The 23,479-nt window shown below is 40.2% G+C and overlaps 1 protein-coding gene across 1 annotated transcript in view; it reads left to right on the top strand.

The window, feature by feature from the left end:
• Positions 1–23,479, top strand: part of pknox2 (pbx/knotted 1 homeobox 2) — a 105,715-nt gene that overhangs the window by 11,129 nt on the left and 71,107 nt on the right. Inside the window, exon 2 of the mRNA XM_044223575.1 lies at positions 13,829–13,907. The gene's annotated coding sequence lies outside the window, so the exon portion shown is untranslated. The remainder of the gene's footprint in view (positions 1–13,828; positions 13,908–23,479) is intronic.

The following is a 23,479-nucleotide window of genomic DNA, read 5'->3' as shown; positions in this document are numbered from 1 at the left end:
TGATTCCTGCTATTATCAATAAATGGAACTGGCATACGCCACTGTGATTACCACCGAGTAAGAAAGAGATGTTTTGCAGAAGTTTTCACGTCTTTTGGGGGTTTTTTTTGTGTTGACTGAAGGGTTTTAAGCAAGATCTCCACTGCAACCTTTTCCTTACAGCATGACAATGTAAGGGCACATTATTCCCACTGAGTCTCCGTATATACATTAGTTATTCATATAACCCACACAATTCCTATAAAAAAAATAACAATAGAATCTGAAAATGATCAAAACCCCACTGAGATTCATCCAAATACAAAAGTTTGCAGCCAAAGAGGTGACGGATTCAAAACAAAGTTTAGACGACTTTAATTATCACAGACTAAACAATATTGAATAAAAGAGTAAAAAATGACACCATCACGCACCAACACACACCTCCCACTCCCTGTGTAACTTCATAAAGGTTCGTCGCTAAGGAGCGATGAGGCTTCTGTGCTAAAAGGGAGTTATAAACAGCTGCCGAGCCAGTGTGTGGGTAAAAAAGGCAGCTTGGAGGTGGTACAGTCACGTCTGCTGCTACATGACAAGGCTTTCGCTGGGTGACGAGAGAAAGCTTTTCAACTGCCCCTCCCTGCGGCCGCTTTCCTCCGGTCAAGGTCTTGATACCCCTGTGCTATGTCTGTACCCGTCTCCCTGCTGGCACCGCTTTGGCATTGCTGCAGTGTCAGTGTGGTGTAAATGGGAGTTTGCAATGTGATAGTGCTGATTGCGGGAGCCTGCAGAGCCTTGAGGTCACATTTGTTTGTTTAGCTTTAAAGGAACTGTTTTTGGGGTGTAGACCAGTCGGTCAGCCTCTCCTCTATGTGAAGATTATTGTACGTTAAGTGACGGCAGAGTCCATGCTAACACTTTAGCATACACTACAGTTATACGTGATTAGCGCTCCAAATATGACCGGTAATTAATAAAATGTCATACTTTTATATTAAAAAGGAATTATTGAAAAAAAAAGTATAGCTAACTCTGCTTATTATCATTAAGGGTACACACCCATGTGTTCTTCTTCGTCTCCAATTATTTGCCACATTAATCAGTCAGTTGTTTCCAGTGGTTGTCATTTCATATATACACATCCGATTTGTTTTCAGTTTAAAGCCCCTGTGAGTAGGATTTGACAATGTGTCAGTTTGGTGACTCTCATTCTTAGTACCAATCACATTAAAGATGCCATAATTCCATAATAATTGTACACACAGTCACTTTGCCAATCTCTACATATAAACTGTGACACATCAAAAGCAAGACATTAAAAGCAAGATGCCAGCAGCGCTGCTGAAGCCGTCCGTCCGTATCCGTCCGTTCAGCCCACAGTGCCGTCGACCTCCGCCCGGCCGTCTCTGTCCTCAGAAGCTGCTGTCCTCACTAGTAACAGGACAAACAGGACGAAACGTTTTCAAGTCCGCTACATGAGCAGTAAACAGGAAGAAAACGACATTATTTTATTTATTCATTGAGTCACTAAAGGCATTGAGAAATATGCCATTTTCGATACAGTTATTAAGTTCACAACATATACATGGTGGGAGATATGTGTGATTTGAACAGCTGCCTGTGGAGATTATGCTTCACTTCGTGCGCTATAGAAGAAATATGGACTCAGAGCTTAAAAAAACATGCGGGCTCCTGTAGTGACGCATGTCATTTGACTTAGTCCGATTTTTTTCATGTCCCTGGGACTCTGCCGGACACACAGGGGGAGGGAGGGATGTCGGTGGGGCCCGCGCCCACGGCCGGGCTGACTTTCAACAGATCGCAGCGAGGGAGCTGCTCTGCTACGTATGAAATATCTAGTCAAACAGATATTTGAAATCAAGTTCAGTTTCTTCCTTTTGAATTAGGCCTTATGCCAGCTGGCTTCTATCATGTAACATAGCGCATGCTGAGGATTTAACATTAAACACCATGGAAAAAGATCCATAGGGGCGACATGGATGATTTTAGTTTTTATGTTTCCATCTCTTTTGGCCTAAGTTGGCAAATAGGCCAATCTTCCATAAACTTGGTGTACTTCTTTAACAGATGTCAATATGGAGGCGGGGAGATGCTTCTCTGAGAGTAGTGGCTTGGAGAGTGCTGTCAGTCGGACTATGAAGGTGAGACGTACCATGGCAAGAGATTAGGATTACTTGCACCACCCTTCTTGAAGCCCACTTCAAAACAGGCCTATTTATGTGTGTGTGTGTGTGTGTGTGTGTGTGTGTGTGTGCACGAATAGGGATAGAGAAAGAGGAGGGAGAAACTGAGAATGTGCTGTCTGAGTTTTTTTTTTGTCTCTTTTACTTTTTTCCACAAGCCTGTGTGTTTGTGTGAATCCGTCTTTCTCTCCTCATCTCAGTGAACATGCTGCTGTGGTCAGTGGTATTTATAAAGCGCCATAGATATTTAATACAGATGGCAGAGCACCTTAAATTACAACACAACACCATTTTCTTTCCTGGGAAATGGACAGAAAGTACTTTGTATTTAACTACCTGGATATGGAGCTGAGGGGGGCTGTGAAATAAGTGGTGCATTTCTAATGTGTGGAAAGGCATAGTGGAGATTACAGAGAATTCCAGACCGTCAGGAAATTCTGCAGGCTCAGTCCGTAGGAATGTAGTGCTTTATTATGAGGAACTGTGCACACCGAACAAACAACTGAAGCAGACAACCAGCGCGTCAGTGAAAGAGTTAACTTTCTTCCTTTGGACTCTCACCAGGAGGGAAGAGTCAGAAAGAAAAAAGAGAGGTTAGCTCACTTCAGACACTGATGGGGAATTCCTCACTGTCTGTTCTGCCTCGGCCGTCTCTGCCAAGTCCATTGTGTTTCTGTCTTCCCTGCCTACCCTGTCTGTTTCATCCCAGACAATGAAAGAGTGCTCGCTTCAAAAACAATAATCACCATTGCATTTTTACATCTCAAGTGTTACCTGTAAATAAATAAAGAGACCATAGTTGAAATGATTGTAGACCGTTGCTGTTTAAATTCATATCACAAACAGAAAAGGGCATCACCCAGCTTTTCTTCTGCGTGTTGGAAGGGATTTTTTTTGAAAGAACTGAAAGCTTCGACTGTGTGTCGTTCACTCATTCACTCCTCCCTGTATAACAGACAGCAGTTTACTCTATAGTGAGCAGTAAATTGAGATTTTGGACGCTTACATATGAACCGCACAATGTTTTTTTGTATGAAATTCTTAGCAGAAAGTAGTGCACATGCCATGGACACTACATTTTTTGTTCCACTGTGAGAATTTGAGAACTACTGTATATATATATATATATATATATATATATATATATATATATATATATATATATCTAGTCCTGCTCTATCCTGCTCTAAAAGAGCAATGAGATAACTTCTGTTATGAAGTGGCGCTATATAAATAACATTGAATTGAATTGAATTATATTATGGTGGATACATTTCACACTCACAGAATTTGATCACTCAAATAATATAGTGCAATACATAGGGAGTAACTTCAGCCAAAGCCCCCATCTTCATTTGAAGAACAGCTTCCCGCTTTGTGCCATAAATCAAGTAATCCGGCATGTTTTCCCGCTATATCTGATCTGGTTGCTCAGAATGCATATGGAGTCTTCTGATGGGTTTGTGTATTATGATTACACAATATGTCACAATTAATGTGGTAATGATTTATAGCTGTTAAAATCTCCCCTTGTCTTGACCTCTGTAGTCGCCCACTGTAGCACGATCAGTGCAATACTGAATCCAATCAGACAAACTTACAAAATAAACAGGCGTAGAAACATTTTTGGTGTCCCTTCCACCATGCCCTACAATTTCACCGTTTCATCATGGAGGCCATAACGATGCCAAAAGGGCTGATTCATTTCACTCACTTCCATTGCACATCAATTTATATTAGGAAGATTCAAATGTCATTTTCTTGATGATGGGGCTGTATTTTCCAAGATAGTTGAGGTCACTTGGAAAAAACGTCCTCATTGACAGATTGTTTATTTGATTAATGGAAGATTTGAACACTACACTGAAAGACCTGAGGTGGATATTACATCATGTGGTAGATAACTGGCCTACACCTGTCTGTCTGGATTGTTTTCTTTTTGTTTTTGAGAAACACAGGAGGATTCCACCAGGGATGTTTCTGCAGTGTTCGATTTGACAGTCTAGACATCTGGTGTAAAGTGTGAAGACACTCTTCAGTTTTTCTGTGTATTTCAGGATTACTGTGTCTTTTACCTGCTGTTTACCTCATACCATACAGCAGTGTAGACATACATTTTACATAAAGTTTGCATGCACATGAGATGTATGCATTAGTGTGCATATATGAGCCTGTTTTGGCATTGACAGTAGGGCTGTGTCTTGGATTGGGGATAACTGAATCCTAGAGTATACACTGTAAAATATCCATCACAGCAAGTCATGTAAGGTTGAAAATGTTGTCTTAAAATCGTAAAACTTTGTTCAGTGGATTGTCATTTTGTAAATTAAAACCCTAACCCTTTTAGAACTGAACACCGAATTAAATGATAGAGTTTGAGTCTTGAGTCTACCTGCTAGCGTGATAGAAATCTGTAATGGAAAACTATTTTAAATGCTGAATTAAAAAAGACTGACTTCCCCATACCTGTTACTCTCTTCCTTCCCACTCGCCCTCCACATGTCACAACAGCAGCCTCATCCTGCCTGTTATGTCAGTCGTGGCAGTAAGAACCAGAGCTTCTTCTCTTAAGTCTAAAATCCAGCAGGTCTTGTGTCAAGCAGCATGACAGCCAGCCGCCCTCCTGGACCAACACAGCTTGTTTACTCTGGAGCCAGAGAAAGGATTCTGTTCCTATCAGAATCAGTTTCATCTTCTTCTGTTCAGATACACTACTGGCTGTTGTGTTTGCTTAGAACAAGTAAAAATATCTGCCACTGGGGTGATATCATTTATCCTGTTTCCATTTTCCATTGTGCCAATATTTCTAAAATCAAATACAATCATCGACATACTAAGTGATCCCATTTACTTCAATGTGTTTTCACTAGTTAAGTCTTTTCAATTATTTTGAGACATAAGATACTGCTATTTGTTAAATGATTTGTCAAGATGGATATTTTTTACTGTGTGAGGTGAGAGTTGGTCTGCATAGGCGCAAGATCAAGAACTTTGTATTATTTTCAAATCAAATCGGCTTTATATCCACCATTTTGAAGAACAATACTGTTGTGTTCCAAACATGGATGAAAAACAGTTGATGGTCATAACAAAAAAAATATTTTTTCAGTACTTCGCGGTACTATTCAAAACATATAACAGTGTTACACAAAAAAAAAAGAGTAGCATGCTTTAAAACCAAAAAGAACTTCCCAGAAACACTGGACAGAGTGTTTGCTGAGGCCCACCTGAATCCAGATCCTGGCCTTTGTGTAAGTGAAAAAGCATATGAGTGCAAGAGTCTCACCAGAGCCTGAGGGGGTTTGAGAAGCATGGTTCAGATGCTATGTGCAGTAGCTCACTACTTACCTTACTTTTATTGCATTTGGGAAGTTGGGCTGAAATATAATAAGTGTACTGCACAGTGATAAATATGCAATATTGAAAATCATAGGTTGATATATGGAGCATTAGATGTTGGCATGAGCAAACAGGCTTCACTTGACATGTCAGTGATGAACTACATGTGTGGAGCCCCGAAACCGTCATGAATTAGTAAAATGTTATCAAACGAGTCAAAGTTATAACCGAATACAGTCAATAAAAAAACAGTAAATAATGATGTATGCATTTAATAATGGCAAAAGAAGTACAAAGCTTTTATTTTTTCCCTTTCTGTTGAAAAATGTAATTAAACTATTTATTTTTCTCTTCTGTTTAACTTTCACTAGCTCATTTTATTTTTCAGTTCTTTGGTTTGCCACTTCTTTGGTCTTAGCACAAATGTAGTCACCTGACATTTGTAGAGAGGCAAAGTCCCTCCCCTTCCGGTGTCGCCCGTGGGACCTTATTTCGGAAGAAATATGTTCGGTAGTCAGCAGCGAGAGACAAATAATTTTTCGATCCTGTCTGAATTGTGCTATTAATTACACATGTGTTTGTCAATTTAAAAGATCATTTTGCCAATCAAGAAAGTCGCCGTTTATCGTAGGTTTGTCGTAGTACCATTTACCGTTTTGAGTGAAACTGCTCACATCTGTCACTGGCACAATACAAGTCACCAACACAACATGGCCGTCCCTTGTAACGCTGGCTTACCTGTTGGGTTTTATCAAGCAACTCCTGGTCCGTTTATCAGCCGGGAAGTGAAAGAACGAGCAAGACACGTCGCTTGTGTGACTAAATTCGGTACTTTATACATCCGAATACGAAACACACAGGAATCGTAGTTTCAGCGGCTCTGGCCGCTGGTGTAGAGAGAACGTCAGGACGCCACTTGCGTGACTTTTGGGTGTGTAGTCTTTCTAATTCCGTATTTTCACAGTCTTATACTTCGACAGTTTTACGACAAACTGCGACTTTCTTGACATGCAAAATTATCTTTTTAAATTGGCAAACATCATATGTATAATTAATGGCACAATTCAAACGGGATCAAAAAATGATTTGTCTCTCGCCGCTGACTACCCTACATATTTCTTCCGAAATAAGGTCGATGGCGGTCACCGGATGGGGAGGGACTTCACCTCTTTATATTCAGCTACTCCCTATTTTTTCCATTTTCCTCACCACATTTCAGCTAGCTACCTATCTACTGCTAACTTTCTTCGTATAACTACATCAGCCAGTGTAGGTAATGTTGATCATACATATAGGTTAGCTATTGCATACACTGTATAAACTCTTGTAACAGTAGCTAAAGCATTTTAGCCAGCAAGCTAACAAGTTAAATAGAATATGTTTTATTTTATCAACTGATTGGAGGTAATGGAAAATGTTATTTCTATTTTATTAAGTGTTTAAACAAAAGTATAAATCTTTACATTTCTTTTTATTCTCCATTTTAATGATTTAACTAACAATATTATTTATTTTTAGCGTTTTACTAACTTATGTTGATTTTGGGCCTCCATACACCTAATTGTGTAAAATATGTTGTGTGAAGTATATACATCTTTAATATAGGCTATTAGACGTATATATCCCTGGATGTTTTAGTCAGTATTAGCAATTCACTGTCACCGAGCACCCCCAAACATCTCAGTACAAAACACTTTTATGTTCCTGCACCTTTATTCTCTTTAAGGCTGTGATTCTTTTTCACATCATTAGCCTCCGTTTGGATAATCTCTTTTTATCCCACTAGTCTGCAGATTATTTTTCCCTCTTCTTGATGCAGCTCGATTCATTAAATAGAGGAATCCACTGGTGGCACTGATGACTGGAACTTCTTTTCTGAAAGTCTTTACACAAAGCCCAGACTGGAGGAAATTAGACTGGTCTCTTTTTGTTTGCTCAGTCCATCCTGACTCATCACGACATGGGTATTTTTAGCAGTGGATTCCTGTTTGGCTTTCCCCCCACTGTTCACAAGAGGCTATCATATTCTGTGAGACAGGGAGGAATAATCAATGTCAAATATCAGCCAAGAGTCGATTAGTGGCAAAGTTTGAGAACCTTGTGTCATGCCAGAAGTTAGATATAGTGTGCGTAGCAGCTGGATAGAGTGCCCATGTCGTCGTGTGTGTGTAGACTAAATGTGTGTGTTTGTGCTGTGTTTTGTCTGGCACAGCGGCCTGTATCAGCTGTATGCTCGTTAAACGTTGGGTTTATACCTGTGCTGACGCCGCACCGGCTCTGATTACTCCTGTGGGAAAACCTGCCATTGTCATCATGAGCCCCTTATAATTCCCTGGAATTAGCCTCAGATGTTTGAAGTTTGGCTGGCTAGATAAAAGCTGCAAGAACAGAGCTTTGACTAAATGTTAGATCCATAAAATGGAATAGTTAGTGCAAAGTTTCTGGTAATAAAGAGTTTTGCAATTGACTGGACAATAGTGTAACCCCTCCATAGTGTCTGAGTCCTCACTGTTAAGGGAACCAAGTGACCTGATATCCTGTTTGTCAGGAGAACAAAAATATTTCTGATTGTTGCACATCCTGCCGGTCAGTGATCTGTGGCACATACAGCTGCCGGGCACGAAGACTTATTTAGCTTCTATTGTATGAGCATGGAAACAATCACACTGTGTACTCACTTAATCTTCACTGCCAGGGAATAATTGTGAAGAGCGAGGTTGCTGGGTTGGTTGTCAATATGCGTGGGAGATTCCTGCGAGTTTTGGGCGCACGAGCCACGGGCATTATCATGCAAAATTAATTATTTGCCTCTTTTTTATGTCCCCCTGAATCTTGCAGTAAAAAACCTGCCTGTGTTTTATTGATATTAAATTATGGTATAATGTCACTTTTGCTATTAGCACAGAGAGTCTGTGCATGCCAGTTGATCCTGCTGTTGTCATAGCAACATGAACCACTAAACCTCCGCGCAGCTGTTGTTATGGAAGCCCTTGAACAGCTGGGGGGCTATAGCTGCTGAGGGATTGTGGGAAACTGGTCTTTTGGTCCTCCCTTCACACCTTGACCCCAAAACTCCTGCTAGTGAAGAGAGGAGGATTTGGGAATCTTAAAGATGTCCATCTGGAGTTTTCTCTCCGCTGTACAGAGCCTCCGTATGATTAGAGAGAAAGTTGAGGCAGGAAGTTGTGAATATTTAATCATGTCTGTGTCTTCTCCAAACCTGCTTTGCCACGAATGCGAGCAGTGAAATCAAATGAGTCAAATGAAGCTAGATTCTCTCCCAGGGTTTGCCTGATGCATTGGAGCATATCCCATTATTGATATGAGCAAATGTTGTACACAGTGCAACAAGAAAACAATCATTTCACAAGAAGCACAACTTGTCCGGGGAGTAGCTCTCTCTGAGTCCAATTCCTTCAGCCATAATAATGCCGAAACGCAACCCAAGAGCAAGATCTCATCCTCCCACTGTTGGATTTCATGCAGACTTTACTGACTGTGGATGTGTGTATCAGGATCATCAGTATTGTTGATACTGCCTTTTTGTGACTCATACACTGTATAAGAAGTATTCTGTATATACTGTTTGTGGAAGAAGTACTTAGATTCACTTAAGTAAAAGTTGGAATATTATAATGTAAAATATATTGTATTACATATGAATGCAGTATATACAGTAAAGTCTTACATACTTACGTATTATCATCTAAATGCCCTTAAAGGGACGTCAGCTCACCCCATCTAGAGTGCCATACAGTCCCATTATATTCAGAAAAGGCAGACATCTCTGCAGCCGAAATCTCCCAAACTCTGCAGCTCACACCAAAACCATCTGGATGGATAAACAGCACTACGGGAAAGAGGAAAAATATGTATTTTTGATTTTGTGTGACGTGTCCCTTTCTCGTTCTCGTTAAGCAGAATGGTATATACTGGTATATTGTTACTTACTTACTTAATTACTGGTGCCATAAAATGAAAGCAGTATTTAAATGTTGCAGTTGGTTGGGATGGAGCACATTTTTAGGGCTGCAACCAATTATAATTTTCATTATTGATTATTCTGCTGATTATTTTCTCAGTTCATTTATTGGTCTATAATATGTCAGAAAATAGTTAAAAATGGGCGTCCTGATAGCCAAATGGTTTAGACGCATACCATGTACCCACATAACCTACTGTCTGCTAACTAATAAAGGCAAAATGCCTAAAAAGAGAGACAGAAATAGTTAAAAATGCCCATTACTATTTCTCAGAGCCCAGGGTGATGTCTTCAGATGTCTCCAAAGAGACTGAATTTTCAATTATATAAAACAGAGAAAAGCAAGAAATCCTCATGGTTGAGATGCTTGAACTCGGGAATATTTGCCATTTTTGCTTTAAAAACGATTAGCCATTTATCTGCTGATGAATTTTCTGTTGATCAACTAATCGACTAAATGGCTAATTGATTAGGATCTAGATGGATGAATAGCACTACAGGGAAGAGGAAAAATAAGTATTTTTGATTTTGGGGTTAACTCTCCCTTTAACAATACTGAATATTTTAGAAGTTGGCCATACGTTTTGCATGTAAATCTGCAAAGTAACTAGTAACTCTAGCTGTCAGATTAACCTAGTGGAGTAAGATGTACAATATTTCCCTCTCAGTGGAGTAGAAAGTGGCAGAAAATGGAAATGGTAATTAAAATACAAGTTTACGAGTTACTTTCCTCCACTGACTGTATGTGTACCTGTGTACACATGTGAGTGATGGTGGGCAGATTCAGGAATGCTAATGTTTCCTCTGTGGCTTTTGTGAGACATGGTGATTAGACCTCCAGCCCCCTGGGTGGAGCCCCTTGCTGCAGCGGCTCCCGCTCTGATTTACTTTGACGTCAACAGGAAGGTCAGCTGGGTCCCAGAGGGGTCATGGAGAGATGGTGAATGGTGTGTGTGCTGGGCTTCAGTGTACAGAGACGCTCCTCTAGGATCCCAGACGGGGCCGGAGGGATGACCGAGGGAGGAAGAGCCTCTTGGAGCTTAGGGAGGGCTTCGGGAAGGATTACTGAGAGCCTAAAATGTTTTCTTTGTGGCTGAAAGAAACCTAAGAAATGCTCTCACCCAAATCTCCCGTGGTCTGAGAGGGCTGTTTGGCAGTGAAACTCAAGCTACATCCTAAAGACTTTCTCGTTTTCTTGGAGCTTGTCTTTGCTATCATTAGTGAGTTTTGTGAGCTCCAAATTTTTGTTAAGAAAGGGCCTAGCGGATATAAAGCCAGGTTCAACCAATACTATAGCTGGATTCCCCTCCAAATACAGAACATTTATTTGAATTATGATGGGAGGAATTGAAGGGACAATATGGGAATGGAAAGGTTTTTTGTTCATAAACGCACTGTGAGATACATTGCACTGGATCATTTGTTCAGTAAATCTGTTTCCAAAACACCATGACATCAGTGTCACATGTTCTGTAGCTCTCATGAATAAGTATTTTAACATTATTGTATTAGAACACCATCAGGCACATTCCTTCTTTTTGTCTTCATTTGAAAGCATGAAAAATGGCGGACACCAAAGAGCAATAACAACTTGGACAAATTCTTGAAAACAATCTTCAAAAAATGGTTCTGCAGTTTTCTCATAAAACTTGCTGATGTTTAACTATTCTATGTTCAATGAACCACTTAATTTGCTACATCTCAGATGATGCAAACACTCCTAATTGAGTTTCCTCAAAAGTCGCATGACAGTGAGATAGAATAAGAATTTTTATTGTTTTTTCACTGGCCCTACCTTTAGGGAGATTCTCTAAAAAAAGAGAAATGTTTGGGCTATTCTCGCTAAATCTCCACAGCTTTCATTCCACTCCCCCCCCATCCACTCGGGGCCTCTGGTACTACCTACCTACCACACACACAGTGGTCCCCACTGAGCTGTGCAGGACTGGATAAATACCATCCCTTCAGAGGCTCTGTGTTAGCAGATTGCTGGAAGTAGGCGGCCTGCTGTGAGGCCTGACCACACTCCCACTGTTCTGGAGGAGCTTTAAGCGAAAGATCAGGTGTCCAGCCCTGAATGCTTGATTGAACTTAAATCTTTTGCATGTGCGCCATAACTCTCTCTGCGCCGCTGTGCGCCGTGTGGCTCAGACATGGCCAGCCAGTCAATTGCTCAACGGAATTTGAGCCGCAGCGTGTCTCTGACCTCGCTGTTTTCACCTGTGTCATTCAAAATTCTAATCATATGCATTTTGATGGAGTGGCCCATAAAAATGATTAACCGTAAATTTAAGTTAATGGTCATAAGGCAGTAACAACCTCATATAAACAAATATAGCACTAATGTTTATATTTATGCCTTAAAAAGCTCCTATTTTCATATACAAGTACTTTGATACTATAATTTATTTATTTATTTTTTTTACAAGATGAATTATTCCTGCTGGTAATGTAACAATTACAATTACTCACAAATTATAACATTTTAGTCACCAAATGTATAATTTATTATTATTCACTTATTTTATTGTATTTATTATTATCCATGTATTCATTTAGTTCATTTATAATGTTTTTAATTGAATTCACTTTCTTTTTGAAAAAAAAAAGGCAGGTGTGAAAGTTCATTGTTGACCTTGGAAACAGTCAATTTTTACATTTCTTTAAGAAAGTCCACCAACTAGCTTTTTCCCGAGCTTCCTCCGAGGAAGACCGTGAGAAGTGGTTGAAAAACGTATTTTGTCAAAAGTGGTCTATGTGGCCTTGGTCTCAGATGCATACCACGTTACCATAACATCCCCGGGTTGAATCCAGCAGGGGTCTTTGTTGCATGTCATCCCCTTGTTTCCAGTCGGTCTTTACTGTCTATTATCAAATGAAGGCAAGACACCAAAAAGTAGTTTATTGACTTATTGAGTTACTTGAACCTGGCAGCTGTGGCTCAGGGGTGGAGCGGGTCGTCCATTAATCACAGGTTGGTGGTTCGATCCCCATGGTGCAAGGCTGGTGTGTGAGTGTGTGTTTGAATGGGTGAATGAGAGGAAAATTGTAAAGCGCTTTGTCCGTTAAGGCAGAAATTGCCATTTACTTGGGGACTTGTTCAAAACCTGTCTGCTTGTTTTGCTTTGGCTGCTGCTTTTGCTATGACTCTAGATCTAGGCAATCAAACTGGAAAGTAGCATTTTCTCATAATGGGAGGGAATGATGGCAAACAGTACAAAAACAAGACCCTGGTTGTATATTAAATACTTTTTGAATTGACACCGTTGTGATTAGAATACAATCACACTAACATGAATGTGTGTGTCAATGGCATTTAGTTATACAGTAGGTTATCCTTAATTTAACATTGTTAAATAACATACTGGAACTGGAATACTGTGTAAATGGCATACTTTCAAATAATACTATATACATACTTTCTGGGTCATGATTGGCATTTAGGCTCTACTCCGCAGGATGTTTACTGCTCCAAAGTGCATTTTTATTAAAGGATAAGGCTGGTGTTATTCTATATATTTTTATCATCAACAAATCCCATGAAAAGACCAAAACCAAGTATTGTGTGTGTATCTAAAGCCGGATATATCTTCTTCCTCTGAGCCACAGAGCTCCACTGTTGTCCAGAAACTATTAAAAACACATCAGTGAGCCGCACTGTTGCACTGGGTGACATGTTCCTTCATTACCATGAACACACACACTGTAGTTTATTTTCAGTCAGTCCCACACACACCGTCCTGCTGCCCCAAATACTCACTAGAGCACCAAATGTGGATTAATCTGCACCTGAAAACAGTCCCCAACAAATGCACTATTTCCTGCTGTTTGAGTAACATTTGCAAAAAACTGCAGTGGGCAGTTGTTTTAAGAAATGACTGAGTCTTTAAAAAAAAAAGAAACTATATATCTGTGAGTTGCTTTTAAAGAGTAGGGAAGTCATTAAGTATTGACAGATGGACTCACACAGTGTTGGTTTTGGTCTTTCCATGGGATTTGTTGATGGTACATAAAATATAGAATAACACCAACTTTATCCTTTATACATATCAGTAGTGGAATGTGGAACAGACTGATTCATTAACCACTGCCACTGTATCAGCACTGATACTGATGCTGCACTTGTGACTATAAGGTGAAGATGATGATGTTCTATCCTTCGAGTAAAGAAAGTGGAGTTGACCATATACAGCATCCCTGCTTGCGTGGACAACGTTGAATATTTTCACTGATCGTCTGCATATCGCCATTTTTAATGACCTTTTCAGTAATAATGATGACTTAGTGGTGATGGCATAGTTTAAACGTTGTCATCTGTCAACAGGCTTTGTGTGGAGAGTTGGATACCGGACCAAGGAGCAGAGAACACTGAAAGCTGCTGCGTTGCTGTGGGCAAGCTAACTGTAAGTTGTCAGTTGCCTTCCTGTAAACCTTATGAGCTAAGATAAGCTTGTGCTTGTTTATACATGTCATTAACAAAGCTGTGTGCAATTTTCAAATATGTGTTTCATGAACAGAACGTTCATTCTATCTTGATAGACTTTCAGTAACAACATGTCTATCAGAGCTAATCTGTTTCTACAGAGGCCAGCACCAGTCTGTGATTTAATTTAGCACACAATCAAATGTAATTCATGCTATAAACACATTGGCATGCCAGAGTACACGGCTAATGATTACCCTGCTGCAGTTCACTCAAGCCGATTGAAACCAAACGATCATTTCAGTCCCATGAGCATATTTTCTCGACTTTTCTTCAACCCCTAAATGAGAATTTCAATGTCTGTGCTCAGTCCTTGCTAGAACTTCAATCTATACCTGTGTTTTTTTTAATGATTGATTATTCACTATCCAACAAACACTATTTGCTATCTTGGACGAGGATGAAAATGAATGCGACCTGGTGGGAATTGGGGATGTTGGTGCTGTCTTCTACAAGGGTGATTTTATTTTATTTCTGACATTTGCAACTTAGTGCTGTCCTACCACTTACTGTACATAGTTTAAATTTTAACTGGTTGACTATTGTTATGTTTTCCACAAATGTTCTATTCCTGAACAATACCCATACAACCATTTGAGGAGAAAAGGGCACCCCAAACACTCAACATATGTCTGCTTGTTTGTGGTCTTAACAAGAAATGGTGGGGCAATGGGAACCAAAAGCAAAGGTAAAAGGAAAGATGACAACTATTCCTTGCCAATGGTACCTGGTGCTTCCAGAGTAGGGCAGTGTACTGGTTTCTAACAAGCAATAGTCTGGCTATTCAATCTTGCTGTAGAATGGATCGTGGTTCTATATTGTATTGCCATTACAGAAGGGGCTATAAGCCAAATGGTTTTTGGATGCCCATGACTAGAACTTGAGTTCTCCCCACAAAAACACTGCAAGTTTGCTGCTGAGTCACTGAACCACATAGTAATTTACTTTTAAGTAAGTTATAGCTGCCCATTAGTGTACATTTAGTTTACCTGGCTTGAAAAGTGGAGGTTTAATGGTAATGTTGTGTTCAGGTTTTGCGTACACGGACAGGCAGGTGCACAAAACTATTTTCACATCGTCAAGCTAAAGCCGCACAAATTAGCTTGGTGTGTCAGACAACTTGGTTATTCCATGAACTTTTACCATTTTAGGAAACTAACTGCTGCAATAGACGTCATCTTAGCTCTCTATTGTTTCTCTATTAAGTGTTCATGTTGCTGTAGCTGGGATAACTACCAGTGTGTAGTGTGCTGTGATGACTTTAGCTAACGCAGCAGCTAACAATGCTGTCACAATACAAGCTCTATTTAGAATAGCACAAAAACAGTTATGATTATGAGACAAATAACTATTTCTAGGGATCACAACTAGCTATTATTACTACTGCTGTTGTGATTTAAAGACAGTAATATGGTGATTAGAAGGGTTAGATCATGCACAAGGAATTTCTTGCCAGAATTGTCTTGTTGTTGTTGCCCATGTCCACCTCCACCTTAGTCGTTCCAGAAAGAATGCTATTAGAAATTAGGTGGAAATTGCTGTCTTGGAGCATTTGAATATTACTGCCTGTCCCTGTGGTTCAGATTGAAATAAACCAAAGGACTTTAATGTCTTCTGCTCCCCCATGTCTGCAACTAATTACAAATTGATTTGAAGAGCTGAAAAAGTTGTGGTTGTTCCTGCTGAATTGAAAATGATTTATATTTTTTCACCTCAAGGCTTAATGAAAACCCCTATCTCGGTTTTTAAAATTATTTATTTGTTTGAGCTTGAATCAAGGTTCTCTTCGTTATTAAACTACTCGTGTTTGTGCTCTCATGTAGTTACCATTTTGCAACTACTGTACACCTGGCTGTCTTGACGTTTATCTATCTACGGAAAGTCACCATATATTTTTTTTCCTAGTAATAATAATGATAATAAACATAATTTATACAGCAAAATAAAGTTACAAAGTGCTTTACATGGTTGAACAGGATTTAAACATTTCAGGACTGCAATGGGGCAAATAAAACCAGACAATTAAAATAATCCAAAAATAATATGGAATGGAATACCCAACAATAATCTAAGATAAAAACAATAACAATTATAATTTAACAGATAAGGCATGTTGGAAATAAAACAATGTGCTAGTATTAATGAAAAGCTTTTTAAATAAGATACATTTTGAGAAGAGATTTAAAAGATGTCACTGATTCAGCAGCCTCAGATCCTCGGGCAGGGAGTTCAGAGCTGAGGGCCCTGACCGCAAAAGCACGGTCACCTTTAGTCTTGAGCCGGGACGCAGGAACAGCCAGCAGAGCCCTGCCCGAGGATCTGAGGCTGCGTCCTGGCTCACAGGGGAGCAGCACTTCAGCAATGTAGTTGGGAGCTAAACCATGAAGTGCTTTAAAGGTGATCAGGAAAATCTTAAAATCAATTCTAAAACTAACTGGTAACCAGTGAAGAGAAACTGAAATAGGTCTGATATGATCTTCTAGTGCCTGTTAAAAGCCGAGCAGCTGCGTTTGTAGCTGAAGGCATGAGATACCCTGAATTCAATGAAATATAATAATCTAACCAAGATGAAATATAAGTATGTGTGACCTTGAGATCAGGGTGAGAAAGGAAAGACCTGATTTTTGATTAAAGGTTTTTCACAGTTCCACTTTGGATCGAATGAAGTTTGCGTCTCATCACAGACCTGCATTAGTGTTTATTAAGCGTAACTATGATCTTTCCCTAAGCTTCACAAAGTGTTTTAGTTGCCTAACCATAGCAATAGTTAGCCTTTGCCATAACCACATTCTTTCCCTAATCGTAACCATGGCTACCATGCGCAGATATTGTATATGAAGCAAGAATAAAAAAAAACACAACGTTAAAAAAACGTTTGTGTAGAACATAATCCAAGGTTTTACAGAATCGTCCATTGACATTCTTGTTTAGTTAGAGGGTTGTTCTACAACAACAGCATTTTTCCTGCTGGCTCTAGGATTGAAACTTGCTATCCTCTGTCATTCGCCTACTCTTGTAACATCAACCCCTTCATGTTAAGTGTTGTTTTTGTCAAATGTTGAAAATATGCTTCTAAATCCTAATTAGCCTTTGTAGTCAAATTCTGTAAATGTCCTTCTATTGGGAAGGAGCCGTAGACAAAATAAGAGCTTGGACAATGGGGGATCTGTACACACATGGCTGTTTCTAGTTGATTGCCAGAGGAGGTCTGGTTATACTAAGCCATTTGTCTCTTCCTACACACAGGCCAGACTAATCGCACAGCCAGTCTCCATGTCCTCTTAGCCCCTAAGTGTTCCCCACTCCTGCCCTCCCTCTCCCCACCCAAAACCTCCAGCATGATTCCCCACCAAGGATTGTTTTACGCTTAATTTTGTTAGAGTTAATGAGATTTCACTAATTAAATCTCCTCCTGGTTGGAGACCCCCCAACCCCCCCTTACACTGCCCCCCTTCCACTTACAATCCAGCCCATGGAGTGATTGCTTGTAGAGCTATTTTAGACAAATAAACTTTTTCATGAAGAACAGGGACAGTGGATTGCACAAGGACTGGCCTGTGTTACTCTGTGGATTTCCAATTTCGCGCCAAGATGCTCCACTGCACTTGTGACAGCCAATAGATTTTCAAATCTGATTTGGTTTATAAGGGCGGGAAGTGGTTATCGAGTACATCAAGATGTTTTTGCTGAAGAGTATGTCAGTAGATGCTAGTGAACAGAGTAGTGGTTTATGGTCCTTTTCATGGGTGAAGAATATTTTGTTACAGCTCAAGGAACCCATGGGAATGCAGGGTTTCCTTCAAAACAATGATATCCTATGCTAGACTCCTCATGCTGTATATTCATTCACTGCTGTTAACCACTCATATATTGTAGCACAGTAGCCAAAGCTCAAATCCAAGTGACAGGACTTCACTGACAAAATGCACACATGTTCCAGATACATGTCCCTAATAATAATCCCTGCATTAGCTGTATGGCAGCGCTGAAAGGGAAGTGCTGAAGGGTGGGACCATCTCAGTTCAAGCAGTGAGGCCTTGGAGGTCATTGTTGACAGCAGCCGCTTGCCCTGCTATTATGGACGACCCTCTGGGACTCTCACACTGACAATTGTGGGAGCCAACCTCCTGTTTCCCAATTGAGCCCTGGACACCCGGTGCCAGCTCCACCACTCGGTTCTTCAGCCAAAATGTCCATTACATCCCTTACCCCCCTCTCCCACCTATGCCTCTGTGTCCATTGTAGCCCAGCTCCCCAATCCCCTGCCTCATTTATGCACACACACATACACACACAGCCCATCCAGCCTCAGAAGCCCCTGTGCTGTGGGTAATATGCCTGTTTCAGATGGGAGTGCTTCCTTGATGAAGGCCCGTGCTGATCGGGTTTCTGCCACCTGTCATTCAGCTTAGGAGGCAGGAAAGGGGGCAACAGTGGTTGTGGTCGGGGGGGTGGGACGGGGTTAACAGGAGAGATGCCATGGCAATCTGGCACCAAGCCTGCAGCCTGCTGTTGTTTCAGTATAGCCTCCCAGACTTCTCAAGTAGTCCTTTTAGTTAATGCAGTGGTGAGTTCAATGTTTGATCTAATAATAAAGAAATCCAATTTCACACATTTTTTTCCTAAATTTACTAAACAATATATTATATTTCACATGACATGTCATTCATTGAAAAGACAAGACATTAAGTGTAGTTCAGTGCACTTCATGGCCTTGCAGATCAAACCCTTTTTGTTGAGTACTGAACATTCCTTTAAAAAGTGAATACATGTAGGTCATAGCCTACATTTATTACTGTTGTCTGTTACATTGAATTTACTACGAATGAAGGTCAATAGGCTAAAGGCCAAAACACACCGCCGCCAAACGGAGTGCGTCAAAACAGCTGCCCCTATTATTTTCTATGTACAGCCCTCACACCAGTGGGGGCTTTACACCGCTGTCCTTTTTCCAGCGTCGCCGCCCTTGAAAAAACGTTTTTTTTCCAGAGAAAAAGCTGTTTTGTACTTCAATACGATGTTGGCCCAACTACAGATGTTACTTACTACTTTGTTGCTTGCTTACTCCCTGCTTGTAGGCTACATCCCTGCTCCTATGGCAGCTCGACTTCCTGTCCTCACCTCTTGCTGTCGCTGTCTCTCGTGTGTAGATCACTGAATATAAAATATATACATAAACAGTCTACGGTGTAGATCAGTGGATGAGCAGAGACAGTTGTTGACGCGCAATTGGTGCTAGGGGCTGCACTTGACGCGCGTCATATGCCACACCGCGGTGTGTTTTCCACTTAAGTCTCAGGTTTTCTTAAACTTCATTTTCATTGAGTCATACTACATCTGCTTACATCTTTTTCAGACACAGTTTTACAATCTATGTAGATTAGATTTTATTACTTTATTTACTGGTCATATCCACTCTAGAAAGTACTGAGAGAGCATATATTGTACATCTGAAAAAGCTTTTAATCTGCACCTTGGTCTATACACATAATGATGGACAATCATGCTGATGTCTGGACAATACCTAAATCATGGGATGTTTGTACAATGATCAATTATGCAGAATTTCAAGTTAGTCAAACTAATTACTACTGACCTTTTCATTAGTTGTAATGTTGCTGTAGCGCCACCTGCCATTAAATGTTGCATTACAGCAGTTTTTGTCAGATAGTCCATGCCCACAAGAATTTAGCAATCATAACAGAAGTTATCTTAGGGCACTTATATATAGAGCAGGTCTAGACCATACTCTATCATATTATTTACAGAGACCCAACAATTCCCACCATGAGCAAGCACTTGGCGACAGTGGCAAGGAAAAACTCTTTTAACAGGCAGAAACCTCGAGCAGGACCAGGCGCTGGGTGGCCGCCCATCTGCCTCGACCGGTTGGGTTGAGAGGGAAAGAGCGAGAGGGGAGGGAGAGAGAGCAGGAGGTAAGAGAGCATACAAACACATACAAACATATTTAAATTAAAGAAAATATTGGTATTGGACAGTAGGAAAAAGGTTTTTGCAAAACATTCAAAATGGTGAAAAATCTAGTGGTAAATATAGGTAGATGCATGTTGGACCAAAGACCCCCTGGAAAAAAAAAAAGTTTTGCTTTTATTACTTACAGTTCAGCACAAAACTCATGAAACCTCCAAAATACACATGTAGGTGCATGCTATACTCACCAAAAGTAATCAGTTTACTTACCTTACTTTCCACCAAATCTATTATTTATTAAGAATTAAGAATCTATTTAGAATCTGCTTAGTAACTGTTGTCCTGATATTCTGCTAACACACAAGCAGACAAATAAACCAGAACAAAAGAATCCTTGGTGGGGGTAACAAAATAATATAACCTCCTGTAATTCATCACAGGTCTTCGTCACACAAACACAGCATGTTATTATGGATTGCTGGCAGTAAAATGTTTAGGGCCTCATTTAGCCTTGCTCATGGAGAGAAATTCGTCTGCCTTTCCTCCTGAGTTAGAGTAGCATGTTTCCTCAGTTGTGAATTTAGCCCTGCCAGGTTTATGTGAGATTTTAGTTAAATCAAGATGTCTGGAAGTGCATATTAATCGTAAGCACTTCATAACTTCAGGAATTGAGCTAGAAGTAGTTGTTACTGATAAAATAATGTTGAAAATGCTATACCCAGTGTAGGCATAGTGTTTTAGGTTATGGTCTTGAAATCATGTAGGTTGCCGTTTTATATTCCACACGGGACAGCAGCTGAACCCATTGTGGTACTCCTTTAGCCTCTTCTGCTTAGATAAATATCACACCATCTTCAGCAAAGAATTTGTCAGAGTCTAAGGTCTGCAATCTGGCCTTGGGTTAGGGGGATTTTCTGAGGGAATGAAATTATTTTAGGTTCTATTTTGGCTACAGAATGGAAAATCTACCTTTAATCAAAAAAAATTGGTAGGCAAACTGGCATGCTCCGTCATACTCTCTCTGACCTCTCTGTTACATGAATTTGAGGTCACGCTTATGCTCTACATTATTAGTTTCACTGTGTGATCCCACATTTCCCTCCATCACACTTGCTACCTCTATGCTTAACCACCATCCTCCAATCTATCTATATCCATTTCTGCCTCACCCGGGCTCTTTACCCTACCAACCCTAATTGTAATTATGTTGATTTAACTTAGACACATGCGGCTCCCTCCCCGCCATCTGAATGGAAGCTTATTAGTTTGAATATTTTTTTATATTTATTTTTTCCCATTTCTCAGGGTCCCTGTCGGCATTTCCAATTACTCTTGTCGTGCGGCTGTAATTGCCTCCATGCTAATGGCCGCCAGACAATCGTGCTAAATGAGGTGAGGCCGAGAGGCTAGGAGCCCGACTTCATTAAGAGCTAATGGGATTTTATAAGGGGGACTGAAGACCCAGCTCATCAAAAAGAGGGAGATGGAAGGAAAACAAAACAGATGGAGGGGGAGAGCCAAATCACCGCTATTCTAACTTAGCCTGCTCCTTTTCCTGGCATGAAAAAAAGAACAGGTTACTCTTCCTCTAGAAGACTACTAGCAGAGAAAGCCATACTGAAAGACTCTAAAGTGACTTACCGTGGAAAAATAGACACACTGATAAACAGATAACATAATGTGCATAATTCCTCTGGCTGTCTAGTTTAACATGAAAAGCAGCTATTTTTATGTGCCTCATGCTCTTGGAAGCTGTCTCAAGGCAACTATTTCATTTTGGCAAAGTAACAGCAATAGATATGAATAAATTATATATTTTAGAAGTGAGTGGACAGTCTAGTATAAGTCCTCCCACAGCTTTCATACCTCATTTAGACAGAGAGAGACTTAGATGGGTGCAAACATGGCTTGACCAGAATAGGATATTATGAGACTACTGCATACAGTACATCTGCATATAGGGTGAAGGCCAACCAACACCACCAGAAGCCCAATGGATCAGAAAATAATTCAGTGAGAATCTTTTTTTTTTGGTCTTTCTTTTTAGTTTTGATGTGTAACAGAACAAAGCAGAATCCATTCTTACACGCATTTCATTACGTCTGTGCTTAAAACACTATATGTCTGTTTTTCCTCTTTCACAAAATGCACAGTACAGTCGCGTTAACAAAGTTCTCCCTTCAGACCACTAAACCAACCTTTCACAGAAGTAATGATCCCGTACTGATCTGTCTGCCCTTGAAATGCATTGAAAGGCGGCCATCCATCTTGGTGAAATCACTCTGTTCCCCATTGGAATATAGTTACATTGTGCGCTCTGCAGTTGCATCTATACTTTCATTTGCCGCGCCATCTCAAAGCTGACACGGTTTGTCTGCCGTTGATTTCAGCTCAATGGCCTTTTTGGCTCCTGCAGATGAGGGGTCTGCCAAATGCTATTACACGCTGAATAAATCAACGTGTTCACCTTTGAGAAGCAAGCATTATAGAGTCAGTGGGGTAATGGATACTGTAAAGTGGGTGTACTACTACCACAACCCTGACTCGGGTTCATTCGTTATGTTTCTGCTAGTTTGTTTATAGGAGTATGGGAGAGAGTCAGCCTGTCACAGTTTTATGTGTGTGTAACTACTGGTTATCGAGTTATAACATTACCAGGAAATATTTGTTGACTTTTTTGACTTGCAACATTGGCGGTGGTTTGTGTATATTACAGAACCTACATGTACTACTGTACGTTCAACAGTATATAGTTTATGCAAACCAAAAGCCTATCTGAATATCATATGAAAATGGCAGAATTCTCCTTTAATTTAACTATTAGTTAATTAATTTTACTATCAGTCTGTCCAAAAGTTTAGGCTCTTCTTCCCAGTGAACCCAAATGGGAGGTTATTATATCTTTTGGGGACAACATGCAAATAGGAATCAGAGTCGGTATCGAGGGAAATTCAGTGATATAACCAACTGGGAAGCATGCTACAGCCTGTCTGGACACACAGTGGAAATTAGGCCAATTATCCACAGGCTATATCTGTTGTGGGCAGTGAGCAGAGGTAAAACTATTGTCACGGAAAGATGGTGCAGTCTGATGTTATGATTAGCTAAAAAAATCAATTACATCACAAATAAAACCACAGACCAACTTATTTAAAGCTGTACATGTCCAAACTACCACAAAGCAGCCATGGTGTGCCCTTAAAATGCCACTGAATTACCATGTAATGAAAATGTGAATATGCTTTTACTAAAGTTATAAAATTAGAAGACATTGGACTGTCAACCAGACAGGATGAGCACCCACAAACCCAGTCAACATTTCTAATAGCTAAATATGAAAAGTATTTGTTTACCTTATAGTCTCACCATACAGATGGTTATATGACATACAGTGGCAGTGCTAACCAGCCATGAGCAGCTGCTGTCAGCCTCCTCAGTCCGCACTGGAAACACAGAGTCACTAGAAGCACATTCACGGCCGTTTGTAAAAGTTTCTGTCTGGTACCTGTGTTGTATCTGAGCTAACGTTAGCGACTCGGCGGCTGAGCGGCTCTCCGGTGA

This window comes from Siniperca chuatsi, linkage group LG14, assembly GCF_020085105.1.
Source record: "Siniperca chuatsi isolate FFG_IHB_CAS linkage group LG14, ASM2008510v1, whole genome shotgun sequence".
NCBI lineage: Eukaryota > Metazoa > Chordata > Actinopteri > Centrarchiformes > Sinipercidae > Siniperca > Siniperca chuatsi.
The sequence above is the reverse complement of the archived record's forward strand: the minus strand, read 5'-3'. Positions and strand labels throughout refer to the sequence as shown.